Here is a 15700-nt window from a genome sequence, read left to right on the forward strand (position 1 = left end):
GTGTACCTTATAAATGACAGGGAAGTTTCACCCACGATACCTCAATAATATAGCTGCCTAAACAAGACCTGAATAAAGACAACGTTAATAGATATGCTACTGAGGAAGGGGGAAAAATCTCACAGGACCTCACCCCTAAACAAAGAACTACAGGCAACTAAGTGCTGAGGTAGGAAAAAATGGTCTTCTCCAGGAATAAGCCCTAAAATCATAAATATGCAAATGGCAATAAACAGATGAAGCAAGATGTCCTAACTGTGTGAGCATTTGCATGTACGAGCGTGCGTGCACATGAACACACACACACACACACACACACACACACACACACGTGTGTGTGTATGAAAAAGAAAATGAAGCCATGACTTTGAGAGGTAGCAAGGGACATGGGAGGGGTGGGGAGGAAAGAGAAGGGAGGAAATGATGTAATTATATTTTAATTAAAAAACAAAATTGAAAATAAAAATAAAAACAAACTATGCAAAAGATTTAGATACTTTATTAAGGTGGCTATTTGGATAGTAACTAAGCAAATGAAAGCTAATCAACATTATTAGTCACCAGGAACATGAGAATTAAAGCTACAGTGTGAAACTTACACAGATCTTTTAAAATGGTCCAGAGGAAAACACGCTAGCAGCATCCAGTCCTTGCAAAAGCACTTGCATATATTACGAGTGAGACACAAAATGGGGAAATTGCTCCACAAAACACGCTAGTAATATGGGCAGTTTCTTATGAAGTTAAACATGTATGTGTCCATATGTTTATCACAGAGAAAAAATAAAACAAAACATACAGTTTCACCTAAGATCCGGTTTTAAGATAGGTACAGCAGCCCTACTTATAAATGGGGGGAAAACCCACTGGAAACCTCCAAATATCCTTCACCGGGCAGATGGCTAAACCAACAGTGGTGTTTGGTGAAGTTAACTGGTCAACAATAAAAAGGAGTGAAATACAGGATTTTCATAGTAGATGCCTATAGGGAATCCATGTGTTAGTGAAGGAATTGATGTTCAAAAGCCCTAAATTCATTTTAGGAATTAAGGAAGGAGGATTTGATTACCAAGATACAATCTGTGCAATTTTTTTCCAGGACAGAATTGCCCTATGGCTCTTCTTTTTAAATCATTCAAGCTTTTTATTTAAGTGTGTTGATACGAGGTGAGGGTGGACTTTGGGGGTTTTGCTAAGAGCAGCTACATCCATGGACTGCACATAATCGTGAAAGTAACCTGCTATTCCAGCGTATCTGTTGCAACTTTATCCTCTTCAAGTACACTTGAAGCCTTTAAATCCCATATCCTATCGGAACAAGTTTAAAAAGCCCCAACCAGAACCATCAGCTTGGATGCTTCTGACACACTCCTCTAATTCTGTCGTGTTTCTCTCATCATCGCAAGGTTTCACATCTAGCAAGATGGGAGACTTGGCAACAAATGCAGGCTTTTTGGCTTTCTTTGATTCATACTGCGCAAGACGCTCTTCTCGGAGTCTCTGCTTCCTCACCTTCTTCCTCGGGTGCAAAGAGATCAATGTCATCATCTTCTTTAGCATCCATAGTTCCACTCCCTGTTACATCTTCCCATTGGCAGGGCCACGCTTGCTCAAAGATTTCTTCAATCTCAGCAGGCTCGCTTTGTTGTAACTGTATCAAGGGAGGGTGTGGCACAAGTCAGTGGGTGGTGGCCAGAGACTGCTTCAAATACTATCAATGGGCTTGGGATGCCACATACTCCTCCATGTCAGGTAATGGTTGTGCACCCACGGGGCTTTTCATGTCTCTGAAACCGCTATAACTGGGAGCTGGGCGGCTGCCAGTACTGAAGGGAAGAGTGAATGTCTAATATATTGATTAGGCAACTGGAATTCATTGTGTAGACTACTAGGCTGGCCTCAAACTCACAGAGATCTTCCTGCCTCTGCCTTTCTTTCTTTCTTTCTTTCTTTCTTTCTTTCTTTCTTTCTTTCTTTCTTTCTTCCTTCCTTCCTTCCTTCCTTTCTTTCTTTTTTTGCAGAATTTTTTATTTGAATTAGAAACAAGATTGTTTTACATGACAATCCCAGTTCCTTTCTCCCTCCCGTCCTCCCCTACCACTCCCCCCCCCAACTAAAACCCTACCTGTCACATATCCTTTCTGCTCCCCCTGGATGGTGAGGCCTTCCATAGGGTGTCATCAGAATCTATCGTATCCTATAGGGCCTAGGCCCACCCTCATGAGTCTTGGCTCAGGGAGTATTCCTCTATGTGGAATGGGCTCCCAAAGTCCACACCTATGCTAGGGATAAGTACTGAACTACTACAGGTCCCCTAGATTTCCAAGGTTTCCTCACTGAAATCCATGTTCCTGGGGTCTGGATCAGTCCCATGCTGGTATTCCAGCTATCAGTCTGGGGAGCAAGAGTTCCCCCATGTTCTGTGGGTTTCACCAACCTGGTCTGGACCCCTTTGCTCTTCACTCGTCCTTCTCTGCATCTGGGTTCCAGTTCAGTTCAGTGATTAGTTGTGGGTGTCTGCTTCTACTTCCACCAGCTGCTGGATGAGGGCTATTGGGTGACATATAAGTCAGTCATCAATCTCATTATCAGGGGAGGGCATTTAAGGTAGCCTCTCCTCTGTTGCTTAGATTGTTAGCTGGTGTCATCTTTGTAGATCTCCAGACATTTCCCTAGTGCCTGATTTCTCTGTAAACCTAAAATGTCTCCCTCTATTATGGTATCTCCATTCTTGTTATCTTCTATTCTTCCCCTGACTCAACCTTTCTGCTCCCTCATGACCTCTGCATCCCTCCTCTTCTCCCCTTCTCATTCTCTTAACTCCCTCCCCCCTCTTCCCATGCTCCCAATTTGCTCAGGAGATCTTGACCCTTTCCCCTTCTCCAGGGGACCATGTATGTCTCTCTTAGGGTCCTCCTTGTTTACTAGCTTCTCTGGCAGTGTGGATTGTAGGCTGGTAATCCTTTACTCTATGTCTAAAATCTGCATATGAGTGAGTACATACCATGTTTGTCTTTTTGTGATTGGGTTACCTCGCTCAGAATGGTTTCTTCTAGGTCCATCCATTTTTCTCCAAACTTCAAGATTCCACTGCTGTTTTTTTCACTGAGTAGTATTCCTTGTGTAAATGAACCACATTTTCTCTATCCATTCTTCAGTTGAGGGGCATCTAGGCTGCTTCCAGTTTCTGGCTATTACAAATAATGCTGCTTTGAACATGGTTGAACAGATGTCCCTGTTGTATGAATGTGCTTCTTTTGGGTATATGCCTAAAAGTGGAATTGCTGGATCTTGTGGTAGACTAATTCCCATTTTCTTGAGGAGTCGCCATACTGATTTCCAAAGTGGCTGTACGAGTTGGCATTCCCACCAGCAGTGGAGAATTGTTCCCCTTTCTCCACATCCTCTCTAGCATAAACTGTCATTGGTGTTTTCGATTTTAGCCATTTTGACAGGAGTAAGATGGTATCTCAGAGTTGTTTTGATTTGCATTTCCCTGATGGCTAAGGATGTTGAACACTTTCTTATGTGTCTTTCAGCCATTTTAGATTCCTCTATTGAGAATTGTCTATTTAGTTCTGTACCCCACTTTTTAATTGGATTGTTTGGTGTTTTGGAGACTAGCTTCTTGAGTTCTTTTGGAGATTAGCCCTCTGTCAGATGTGGGATTGGTGAATATCTTTTCCCAGTCTGTGGGCTGTCATTTTTTCTTGCTCACTGTGTCCTTTGCCTTACAGAAGCTTCTCAGTTTCAGGAGGTCCCATTTATCAATTGTTGATCTCAATGTCTGTGCTATGGTGTAATGTTCAGGAAGCAGTCTCCTGTACCGATTAATTTAAGGGTATTTCCCACTTTGTCTTCTAATAGAGTTAGTGTGGCTGGGTTTATGTTGAGGTCTTTGATCCATTTTGATTTAAGTTTTGTGCAGGGTGAAAGGCTTGGGTCTATCTGTAGTCTTCTACATGTTTGCATCCAGTTATGCCAGCACCATTTGTTGAAGATGTTTTGCCTCTGCCTTTAAAGTGCTGGGGTTAAAGGCATGCACTACCACCACCCAACAATGGGCAACTGTTATACCACTCCAAAAAGTTCCCCAGACTCACAGAACTGTACACCAAAGAGGTTTGTTTTAGCATATGTAAATTTTGTAAAATACTGCCAATAATGGCAGTATTTTATGCATCAATAGCAGCAACAGCTTTTCCAGGTTCTGCAGTCATTTGAACAAAATTGTAGAGACATCTAGCACTTTCCATTTTAAAAAAAATTAAAAAACAAAATCCCAGAAAAACAGCACAGTTCTGTTACTCTTGTGGTACCTGGAACCATTTTTTTTTAAATTAGCTTCTCAATCATCATCTGGAAGGAAACCATTCTGAGCAACATCGTTAAAAACAGCTCTGATAAAGCATGGTCACTACTATGTATCATAAAGCAGGTCCACATATGAGTGAGTACATATCATGTTTGTCTTTTTGTGATTGGGTTACCTCGCTCAGAATGGTTTCTTCGAGTTCCATCCATTTTCTTGCAAATTTCAAGATTAGCATATGTAAATTTTAAAATGCTTTTTTTTTAAGACTAGGCAATCACAATATAAAATAGATTTAAAAATGATAAACTATCTTTTCTGCAAAAACGATGGGAAAAGTGCCTAGAAAGAAATTCAGAGAAACTTTGAAAAACTGGGGTAGAATTTGCAAAGAATGATGAGGGTGAAGGACAGAAGATGGCAGTGGTCTCTAAACTACTTCCCAGACCTCAGGTCAATGCTTAACTTTGTTCCTTGGACCCTTTAGGGGAACTTCAGGTCCAGAGACCATTAGGGGCAGCAGAGATGCTTGAAGTTCTCCATTCAAACCCAGAGGGACCATAAGCAGTAAAAACAACCATAGTGGCTTCCCCAGCCTTTGGAATGTTTTGCGTGTGTGGGCTGCTTGCATTGTTGAGCTCACTTGTGTGGTGGGTGGCAAAGAGAGAGGGGCGATGTGACCGCAGGAGCATTCCAAGTGGGTGCTTGTGCAGCCCAAGCTTTAAGCTTGCTTAGCAGACCCCGCAGGTCCCTGCCACTTTTTAGGATACCCTATGGCTATGCAAAGGAAGCTTCCTTCGTGAACTTGCGACTTATGGCTTCAAATGGACTGTCTCCTGCCTGCAAGTTGGAGACCAGGATTTTTCGAAAATCTGAAGAGCACAAATAAATGAACTTGCCAAATGCCTAATGGGACTGGAGATCAGGACAGTGCACAGAGGGGAGGGTTGTGGATGGTGGAGTGGGAGGTAAAGGAAAGGACTTTCTGTGTGGATGCTAACCTATCTTTACCTCATTTCTCTCTCTTGCTCTTCCCTCTGTTTAATTTTTCCTCATCTCTTCTGTCCTTCTAAAATCAGCATTCTCCACCTGCCTCCAGCCTCTCTACCCCCTTTTCTCTTGGACTTTGTACACCTCACCCTTTCTTCTCATAGCTGGTCAACAGAGTGAAATATATGCTGTAACAGAGAGGGCACTGAGGGAGTGAAGGCTGGTGTGGTAGACTCTTTTGCTGCCATAATAAATTACCACCAACTCAGTGGCTTAGAGCAACACAAATTCAATCCCAGCGGTCTGGAAGCCAAAAGTCCAAAATTGAGTTACGAACAAGAGGGCAGATTCCGGGAGAGAACTGTGCTAGCCACTTGAAGGCAGTGGTTCAGGCTTTCCTTACGCTGTGGCTCCCTGGATCTGGCCTTTGCTTCCTACCAGCATGGCCAGCTCCTCTTCCACTGTCTCTCTCCAGAGTGGCCGTTGTTTGTGTACAACTGTGAATAGTCATGCAGACTCCACCTGGAGAATCCAGGGTGTGATCACCTTTAAACCTTTAATAGCAACTGCAAAATCCCTTTTCCTGATATGACCATATCATAATCATACATTTGGGGAGCTAGGATGTGCTTTTGGGGGGAGGTGACCTCACCTCCAGATAGCATCTTCTCATTCAATAAGACACATGGTTATTGCTGGTGAATGATCACTTAGTCTAAGGCTGGAAAGAAAGAAAAGGAGTGAGGGCAACTCATTGTTAAGGCACCTAGACAACTGATAGTCCTCTTGGATAGTCACAACAATCAATAAAAAACAATAAATGAAAAACATCCGAAGAGGCAGGCAGATACAAAACAACCATAATACAAATAAAGGCAAGAGTACCATAGTTCAATCCTGTCCTGATGTAAATGTGGCTGAAAGAATCTAGATGAAGAAATAAGACAAGCAAATGCCTCATGGCTAATGAACAAGAATAATGATACTGGTTATAATAGGAACATGGACAGCAGCTATGAAAAAGAATAAGCATAGGAAGATAACAGAAACTTAATGTGTGGCCTTGCCACGTAAGCGTGAGGGTCAGAGTTCAGTCCTGGGAACACTTGTAAAGAGGCCAGGTACAGGAATGTGTTCTTGAACTTCCAGCACTGGGGGGATGCTGACAGGTGGATCCTTGGTGCTTACTAGCTAGCCAGCCTACCCTAATTAAGGAGGCTCAGCCTAGTGAGAAACTGTCATATAAAAGCAAAGTGGATGTCTCCTGAGGCTGAAGTCAACCACCAAACATCCAAACTTCATGCAGATTCATGCATAGCAGATATAGGTCAGCCTGGACATGCCCGTGCACCCTCATGAACACATACCTGCACACATGCCCACAAAAAGTGTAATGTTGAAGAGATACTGAAACTTACTTGTATTAAGAGAAATGTATGTAACTGAGACCACTTTGATGTGTTCATGTATACATACAAATATACACACACACCTGTTATACACACACACACACACACACACACACACACACACACACACACACACACACACACACAGCCCATTTCTGCTCTTATGGTCTTTCTCCACCATCAGGAGGATAGATCAGAATTGCCTCAAGTTGGGGCTGGGACACAGGAAGAAGGGAAGCTGGAAGGGCCCCTCAAGGTCTGGATTTTATTCTAGGGACTACATTGCATGCTTTTAATCCAAGCACTTTTGGAGGCAGAAAGCAGGCAGATCTCTGTGAGTTCAAAGACACCCTGGCCTACAGAGTGAGTTCCAGGGCAGCCAGAGTTACACAGTGAAACCTTATCTTGAAAAAACAAAACAAAAAAATCCTAAAGTTTACTTGGTGGTATATCTGTAAGGAGTTAATAAAGATTGAATGAAGCCTTGGACTGGTATTCTTATCCAAAAGGATAGGTGTCCTCAAAGAAAGCAAGTGAGTGAGTGTGTGTGTGTGTGTGTGTGTGTGTGTGTGTGTGTGTGTGTGTAACTTTGGGAAATAAGTTTCTGTCCTTTACGCCACCCAGCCTATAGTGTTTTATTGCAGCAGCTTGGAAAACTAATATACATCTAATATACATAGAAATGAAGTAATATTCTTCTCCCACATTTTTTTGATCAGAACAAACTGTGAGATAGCCCACAAAGGGTTAGGAAACAAGTGCCCCACCTTGACTATTTCCAAGGGGATGTGGATGCAGGAACAATAAGCTAGCACCCTAGCACATATAGTTTTTGTCCAGACCCGACAATATGAAAGCAGTTTCCAAATGGGCAAGTTGTACAGGACATTGAGTATGGTCAATGTTCTGGTCTATTTAACAGCAATTGTGACTGCTTCTTAGCTACCAGGCAAAGGGCAGTCGGTAGGCAGATCTGTATGGCAGGTTGCCCCAGGGGCTTGTAAATGCTGTCATCTAATGAATGAATTCCACTCCTGTAATTTACCAGAGAGGTGGTGAGGTTTGGGTAGCAACAGTGCCTTTTCATCCATAGGAAAGCCTGAGCGTGAATATTTGAATGAGTCTCCTGATAAGTGAATTAAAGGATGGGAAATTTGGTGCTCAGATGCACAGAAGAGGGGGGGGATGGAAATCAGGTTGTGTTTAGTGAACTTGTAGTCTGTGTTTACCATTTCCCTGACCAACCAAGGGAGACCTGAGTGCTGACTCAAGGGAGGCAGCCAGCGGGGCAACTGCACTGAAGTCTGTTACCATGGGAAGAACATTCCACATTTACAAAGGCGTGTCTGGGTAGAGCAGCCATCCTCCATTACAGCCTAATTGTCAGGGGAAGAGAGAGGGAGAGAGCCCAAGGAACCTACTTGTTGAAGAAAACACTTGTTTTGTTAAGATTTTAGGATTCAGGGAGGGCCCTAGGCCACCCATGACTGCTGTAGACTCTGAGCAGTCTGAGGGGCAGAATGTCACATCTTCTAGTTGTCTAACCTAAGGGTTGGCTCAGGTATCTTGGTTCAGAGGCAAAGTTCTTAGTCACTCACATTGTGGTGCACCCTGACCACCTTTGGGAAACAGCACAGCTTGGAATATCAATAAATCCAACATCCTGAATGATTCTTGGCCAACCCAAAATCTGCCTTGTGTTTATTACAATGTGCTACAGGAAGACTTTCAGGTCTTGTTTTCCTTGAGTCCCTGAAATTTAATCCACTGCCTGGTACCTAATGGATACATTGAATAATTGGAAGAATGGGTGAACTCAGTAAATATTTGGTTAGTAAATAAATGAGTGAATACATGATTAGCATCTCCAGGGCTTGAGCCTATGAGATGTGTAACGCATGGATGACTTAGGCCTTTTCATTTCTTTGTCTCAGGAGTTTCTGTGCACTCTACACAATGGGCATGCTGAATTGCACTGGGGCTATAAATCCCAGAAATCAAGACTAGTAGATGAAGTGCAGTGCACAAGTAAAACCATCAGTGTTCCTATGCTTAGAGTGTGGTGGGTAAAATCTACCCTTGTTCACAGGAAGCCTTGTCCCTGTGTCTCTGTGACTAAAAAGTAGTGACAAGTGGCTTTTTTCCCTCGGTGCTTTCTGGAGCTGATCGTATTAGTTCTGAAAGGTTAACAGTGGTCATATATCCCCTTTTGATTCTGCCCAACTGGGGGAGGGATAGGTGCTAGAACACTTGCTTTTGAGACTCTCGTGCCTTTGGAGATGATCATTAAGATGCGTCTGCTACTCTGTGTCACCTAGACTCTCCTGTCCCAGTCTCTCCATGTAAACCCTGACCACTGACGTCAATGTCAAAGAAAGAAATGTAGAATACACCCAAGGGCGAAGATGAGAGGAGTTGTCTTCAATCAGACATACAATGCTCTGCAGCTGTCAGCTTGCGAAACTTGTCAGCTTTGGCATCCTATGAGGACCTGCCAAGAAGCTATCTGAAGCCCTGATTCCTTTGCAAAGGTATCCCACATAAAACTGTCATTCCCTGGACAGAGGTGGGCATCTCGAATAACCCATGTGGAATTGTGAGGATGAGCATGAAAATGTTTCCTGCTATTTCCTCTGTCTCTAGGATCAGAAGCATAGGCAGAATTTTTATTCCCAGGGATGTATGTATGTACGTATGTATGTATGTATGTATGTATGTATTTTGTATGTATGTATCAGTATAAGTGCAAGCATTCTAAGCCAGGCAACCTAGTTTACCTTTTCTGTTGTTGTGATAAAACACTGACCAAAACCAGTAACCATTGCTTGGGGGAGAAAATGGTTTATTTCCGCTTACAGGTCACACAGTTCATCTCAGAGAGAAGCCAGGCAGGAAGTCAGAGCAGGAACCTGGAAGCAGAAGCTGAAGCAGAGGCCATGGAGAAATACTGTTTACTGTCTTGCTCCCAGTGGTTTGATGAGCTCGCTTTTTCTATACATTCCACTTGTCCAGGAGTAGTAGTACCACAACCCTTGGTGAGATGGGCTCTCCCACATCAACCATTAATCAAGAAAATAACCCCCATTGACCAATCTGATAGAGGCAATTCCTCAAGTAAGATTCCTTCTTCATAGGCTGGTCATTTGTGTCAAGTTGCAAAATAAACAGGACATCAGGCCTAGCCATTCCTGGAACTTGGTATTGTTAATTGCCTCTTAATTTATGTTAATTTATTGTTAATTTCTCTATTTTATGCCTTCTTTGAGGGATCTACAGAACCTTAATTGAATTTACTGTAAAGTCAGAAACTCGGGGTGTAATCATGAACAGGAACATAATAGAATAGAATCCCACTCACCTTTCCAATCCATGGTTTCAACCACCACCACCCCCATTCTCCACAGACCCTTCCAGAGCTGCCAGCCCTTTAATTTCTGGATCAAAGATATAAGCAGAGGTGTTGAACAGCAGATGTTTTGGGATTGCTAATTTCTAAATTTTAGATTGTGTTGAAAGAGTTCAGACCACCCTCAACTTTACATAATAATGGAGAATTGTGAAAGGGCGAGTGTCACCAAAGACTTCTGCAAGGCCACGCAGCTTCTCAGAGATATGCCTGTGTGTGGACTTGGTTCCTGAGCTGTTTGTTAATCAGATCCACCTGGCTATGAGGGGCACTGAAGCCAAGAAATGAGAGGTAAATTCAAGCAAGCAAGTTCCGAGCTGTTTTCAGGTGGTCGGTCAGGCAGCAGAAGTGTTCTCAGCCTCACTGAAGTCTAGCAAGAGAGCCTATCTTGAGACACTTCCAAGTTCCCAGCACCCCCCTAGGGCCCACTTTCCAGGAGAGTCCTCAGTGGGAGGCCTTGAGGTGGAAGACAGCCACAGCCAGTGAGCTGCAAGGAGCTTGCTCTGGCCAGAGTGGATGGAGAGGAGATAAGAGTCCTTAAAGCAGTTTCAGTGACTTCAGACTGAGATGCCATAAATGTGAGGCAGGTGAGCCTGCAGAAATGCAAATGTCCTCCCCGGACTCTATCCACACAGTGATATTTCATAAGATAAGGTCATCCATGAGATTCACAGCTCATTAATAGTGCTTTAGTGCCTACTGGCATACAGTGACAGTTTTTAGAGGGTGGATTTCCAGCAACTTATGCTGGGGAGCACCACAGTGACTTCTCTACCAGTTCAGGTCATGGCTGTGCCATTTCCAGCAAGAATTTAGAGGGCTGGAGGGAAGAAAGGATGCGCCTTGAGTGCTCTGTGGCAGCCCAAGGGCTAGTGGCGTCTCATTTACATAAAACCGTATATTAAATCTTAGCAGTCAATCCTGAAACTTCACACCCCGGCTACTGGAAATATTGCATTAGAGACCCAGTTTTCCTAGTTTCTCTCTTGTAATGGACTCTAGATATCAGAGTCTTCAGAAAATTCTCTACCAGTCTGATTCCTGAGAGAGAAAAGAGAGATTGTAACCTGGATAAGAACTATCCAACTGCCCATTCCTTGAATGTTAACCTGGAGTTTTTTGAAAGCACATAAGGAATTGCATTGCCTCTTTGAATTTCCCTGAGTTCCCCAACGCAAAGGGCAGGGAGATCAATGATCATATCCATGAGATATGGTGGTTGGTAGTGGACAGCCCAGGCTGGAATGTACGAAGACGTGTCTCAGTAAAGTGAACAGCAATGGCAGACAAAGGAAGTCTCCTGAGGCATGGTGTGTTAGTTGACTTTCTGTAACTGTGACAAACTATGGGAAATAATCTAGTTATAAGGAAGAAAAGTTTGCTCTGGGCTCACAATCTCAGAAGTTCCATTCATGGTCACTAAGCTTTGGAGCCTATGGTGACACAGAACATCATGGCAGGCAGTGGGATAAGGAGTAGGTTATTCACTTCAAGGCATCTGGGAAGCAAAAAACAAAGAACTAGAAAGGGGCTGGGGTCCCAACATACCCTCTGGAAGATGCTACTAAAGACTTTGTATATTTTTGTTGTGTTGTTTTGAGACAGGGTCTCAGACAGCCCAGGCTGGCATCGAAGTCTGCTATGTAGCCAAGGGTGATCTTGCATTCCTAATGCTCCTGCCTCCACCTCCCAAGCACTGGGAATAGAGGTGTGTGCCACTGTGTCTTGTTCCCCAGTGGATTTCACTAGACTCTACACTAAAGGTTCCACCTCTTTATCATGGTGCCTCAGGCTGAGGAATGAGCCTCAAATGCATGAGCCTGGGAGATAGTTGGGATAGAAATGACAGCAATTGGAAAGGCACCCTTAAGTTTCATGAGAGTTTACAGGGAGGAGTGTGGAAAGAATGTGACCTCTGACAGAGATGGCGGGAAGGACACAGTCTGCACAGAAGTCTGCAGAGTCCAAGGCAAACCCACAGGGGAACTATTATTCCTATGGAAAAGCAAGACAGGGGTGGTAGTTCCTGCAGGAATTCCGAAAAAGACGAAGAGTTGAGAAATGGCATATCCACACTCCTGTTGTGTACATACATGTGTATATAGCGCGTGCATGGATACGTGTGTGCACATGTGACCTAGACAGCATTCCTGACCTAGAACAGCATCACATGGAAAAACTTTTAAATAAATAGGCCATCAGCTTTATTAATAATATTTTGCACAATTGAGAGCTAGCTAGGAAGAACAAATGAAATTATAGGTCTAAAAACACACTGTTTTTTCTTTACAAAGCTAGGGATGGTTGAACTCACAGCCTTGCATCCTCCACCTCAGCCTTAAATCACAGTGTGTGTGTGTGTGTGTGTGTGTGTGTGTGTGTGTGTGTGTAGAGGCCAGAGGTCAACCTTCAGTGTCATTCTTCAGGAGCCATCACCTTGTTTTTAAGGTTGTAATTCTCATTGGCCAGGAGCATGCCAATCAGGCTAAGAGGCCTGGCCAGCAAAGCACAGGGATCTGACTGTTCCTAACTCTCCAAAGCACATACCACCATGCTTAGCTCTTTATGTGAGTCTGCATGCTTGTACAGCAAGCATTTCCCAACTGAGCAAGAGCTGTGTCCCCAGTCCGTAAAGCACACCTTTCAATGCTAATTAGCTACTACAATCACATTTTCACCATGAATAAAGAAACTCAATGCTCCTAGGTAGTAGGAGTACAGTCAAATTCTGGGCCAAATGGCAGCAAGGTGGTGGCAGGACCTGACTTCCAGGTAGTTAGTTCCTTCCATTTTAAGGTAAACACTGAACATTATATAATTTTACTACCAGCTGCTTAAAATAGCAGCACAAAAAAGAGTTTTAAAGCTGGACTATAAACCCCACCCCCTCATTTTATAGTAGAGTAAATAAACGCCCAGGTTTCCTAAGACTTGTAGAAGAGCAAGTCAGAGAAGGCACTAGAGCAGGTGTCCTGGAAAGCACAAAGGGTTTCCACTGGTCATTCTCTGGAGAAGGGTGTGAGCCAACATTACACTTACTCACTGGCTACTGGGAGAAGCTTTTAATCCAGTGTGTTTATAACACAATGCTAAATCCCTTTGAAAAAAGCGAAAAGATTGGTATATAATCCCTAACCCAGTTGGTCAGGGCTGGAGACTTTCATTTTTGCCTTCCTTAATATGAAACTTAGCACTTTGGAGCCAGAAAAATTTAACTTTAAGGATCAACATTCATGTTCCACACCCCAGAGATAAAGATACACCTTCCTGGGATCATATTATCTCATGGGGTTAGGTCAAAAAACTCTGGCATGATTACAAGCCCACTGTTTTACCTGCAGCCTAATTCAGTTCGATCCCTTCCTTGGCACACCCATAAAGATTGCTTGTCTTTGGCCTTTAGTGTCATTTACCATGGCCCCCATTTCTTCGTCTTCTAGTACAAATGACCAGCTGTCTCTGCTAAGGTCAGGCACATGTCATTTCCTCACGTTCATCTCTCAGAGATGATCTATGACCTCCTGTGCTATGCACTCTGAGCTTCAAATCTTTAGTGGTTGGTGGCCTCATCCAGGGCCACTTGGGGTTCCACCTTTCCACACTGCTGAACCTCATGGAGACACATGTGCCATGGCTCAATAGAAAGGTGACCTTGGAGCCGGGAGGGGCTGAGATGAGGTGACAAGGACAGTGCTGCCCCAGGACAGCGGGTTTGTCAACAAGTTCACAATGAGTTCCACAGTTGTTCCTAGAAAAGTGTGCTTGTAAGTGGACATCCAAATGGTTCTACTTTCTATTTGCTATTGAGATAAACTTGTACCCCCAAAACCTTTAAAATTTAATATAGTTCTCATAAAGCATTTCATGAAAAGAAAAAGATTTAAAAATCAAGTTCTATTCTGAATGCCTATTCTAACTGTATGAAAGTTCATTGAATTGTTTAGATTTGGGTCAGATTAATTTTGGTATGTTCAGTGTGTTGTACTTTTTTTTCCAAGACTTTTTTTTTAATTTATTTATTTTGGCTTTTCGAGATAGGGTTTCTCTGTTTAACAGTTCTGGCTGCCTGGAACTCACTTCGTAGACCAGGATAGCTTGAACTCAAACATTTTTAATAGCAAAAAACTTTATAGAAATTAAAAAAAATCAGATTAGTATATCTACCAAGCTAGCTTTTTGTGTGCTGGCTTTTAGTATGGCTCACATGCCTTAGGAAAAAGGATAGTGTAGGATAAATCTTTCCACCAAGCCGCCCGAGCCCCGCTGCCACATGGGTGTCCAAAATAACACACAGAGTCTTATATTAGGTACAATGCTGAGGCCAATGACTAAGATTTCTTATCTGCTAGCTCTGTATTAAGTATCACCCATAATCTATATATTTTATAAACTTATCTTATTGAGGACGCTGGCAGAATGTGTCCTGTCTTCCTGGGTTCACATGGTGGCTGCTTCTCTTACTACATTTCCCAGAATCCTCTCTGACTCCTAGTCCCACCTATCTTGCTTTCCTATTGGCCAACAGCACTTTATTTATCAACCAATAAGACAAGCATATACACAGAAGAAACTCCCCCGTCATCATAGTCTTTTCTTTTATGTTAAAGGTCCCTCATCCCTGGATATTCATGCCCCTTCACTTATTTATTTATTTTTGTTAACCTTTTACTTGACATTCTTTCTGCTCATTGTCTGATTGGTTGGCTTTAAAGCATCAATATGTTCGTCTTTGCATCTCAAGAAACTATTTCTGATGAGGCTTTGGCGGATTTTCCCACTCAGTACCCGTTTCACATCTTTCTTTTAAAGACTTGGCAGGGCCAGAGGTGCTAACCTCACATCGTGCCTCAAAACAAAATCATAAGAAAAGAAAAGAAAAGAAAAGAAAAGAAAAGAAAAGAAAAGAAAAGAAAAGCTGCCCAAACGCTGATCCCGAACCCGAGGATGCCCTGTATATGCAGAACTGTGTCCCAGGGTTTTTGAAGTGGAAGCCAGAGTTGGGTGAGCAAAAGAAGGTCAAACACAAAGGGACAGCCAAGGGACCTGAAATATGAGTCACTGCTCAGCCACCAACTTTGCAAAGAGACTCATCTGGGCGAAACTGTCCGCGTACAATCGTCATGGTTACAAGACTGTTTAGGGAACATGCCACCAGACTTGGGTGTCTCCTTTCACATTACTTGGAAGGCACAGTAGTAAACATTCTGCACTGGTTTCCAAATTTGGGAGTGAAATTTCACTTATAAAGACAGCTAAAGCAAATTTTCTAATTTAATAAACTCCAAATTCATTCTGTAGCATTTCCCCATTGTTTACTGTAAGATTGCAAGGTTTAAGAAGTGTTGGAAGTCTGTACTGATTCTGGGAATGTAATTAATTGCCTGCAAGGCATACAAATCCCAGAAAGACACTTTGTCAGATTATCTTATCTTACTCACGATCTTATTATCCTACCAATTTTGTGTGGTTTCAGATTTCCCTGACTTGGGATTAAATCACTGTGTTCTTCCTGATGCATAATTCAGGAGCACTTGAAAACGATGTAATTACAAACCTCAACGTTGGACTGTAAATTGCACTCAC

General features: G+C 42.9%; 1 pseudogene; it reads right to left on the reverse strand.

The window, feature by feature from the left end:
- Positions 1 to 477: 477 nt before the first annotated feature.
- LOC100759066 lies at positions 478 to 1747 on the reverse strand (annotated as a pseudogene).
- Positions 1748 to 15700: the final 13953 nt, after the last annotated feature.

The sequence above is a fragment of the Cricetulus griseus genome, chromosome 8 (genome assembly GCF_003668045.3).
Source record: "Cricetulus griseus strain 17A/GY chromosome 8, alternate assembly CriGri-PICRH-1.0, whole genome shotgun sequence".
NCBI lineage: Eukaryota > Metazoa > Chordata > Mammalia > Rodentia > Cricetidae > Cricetulus > Cricetulus griseus.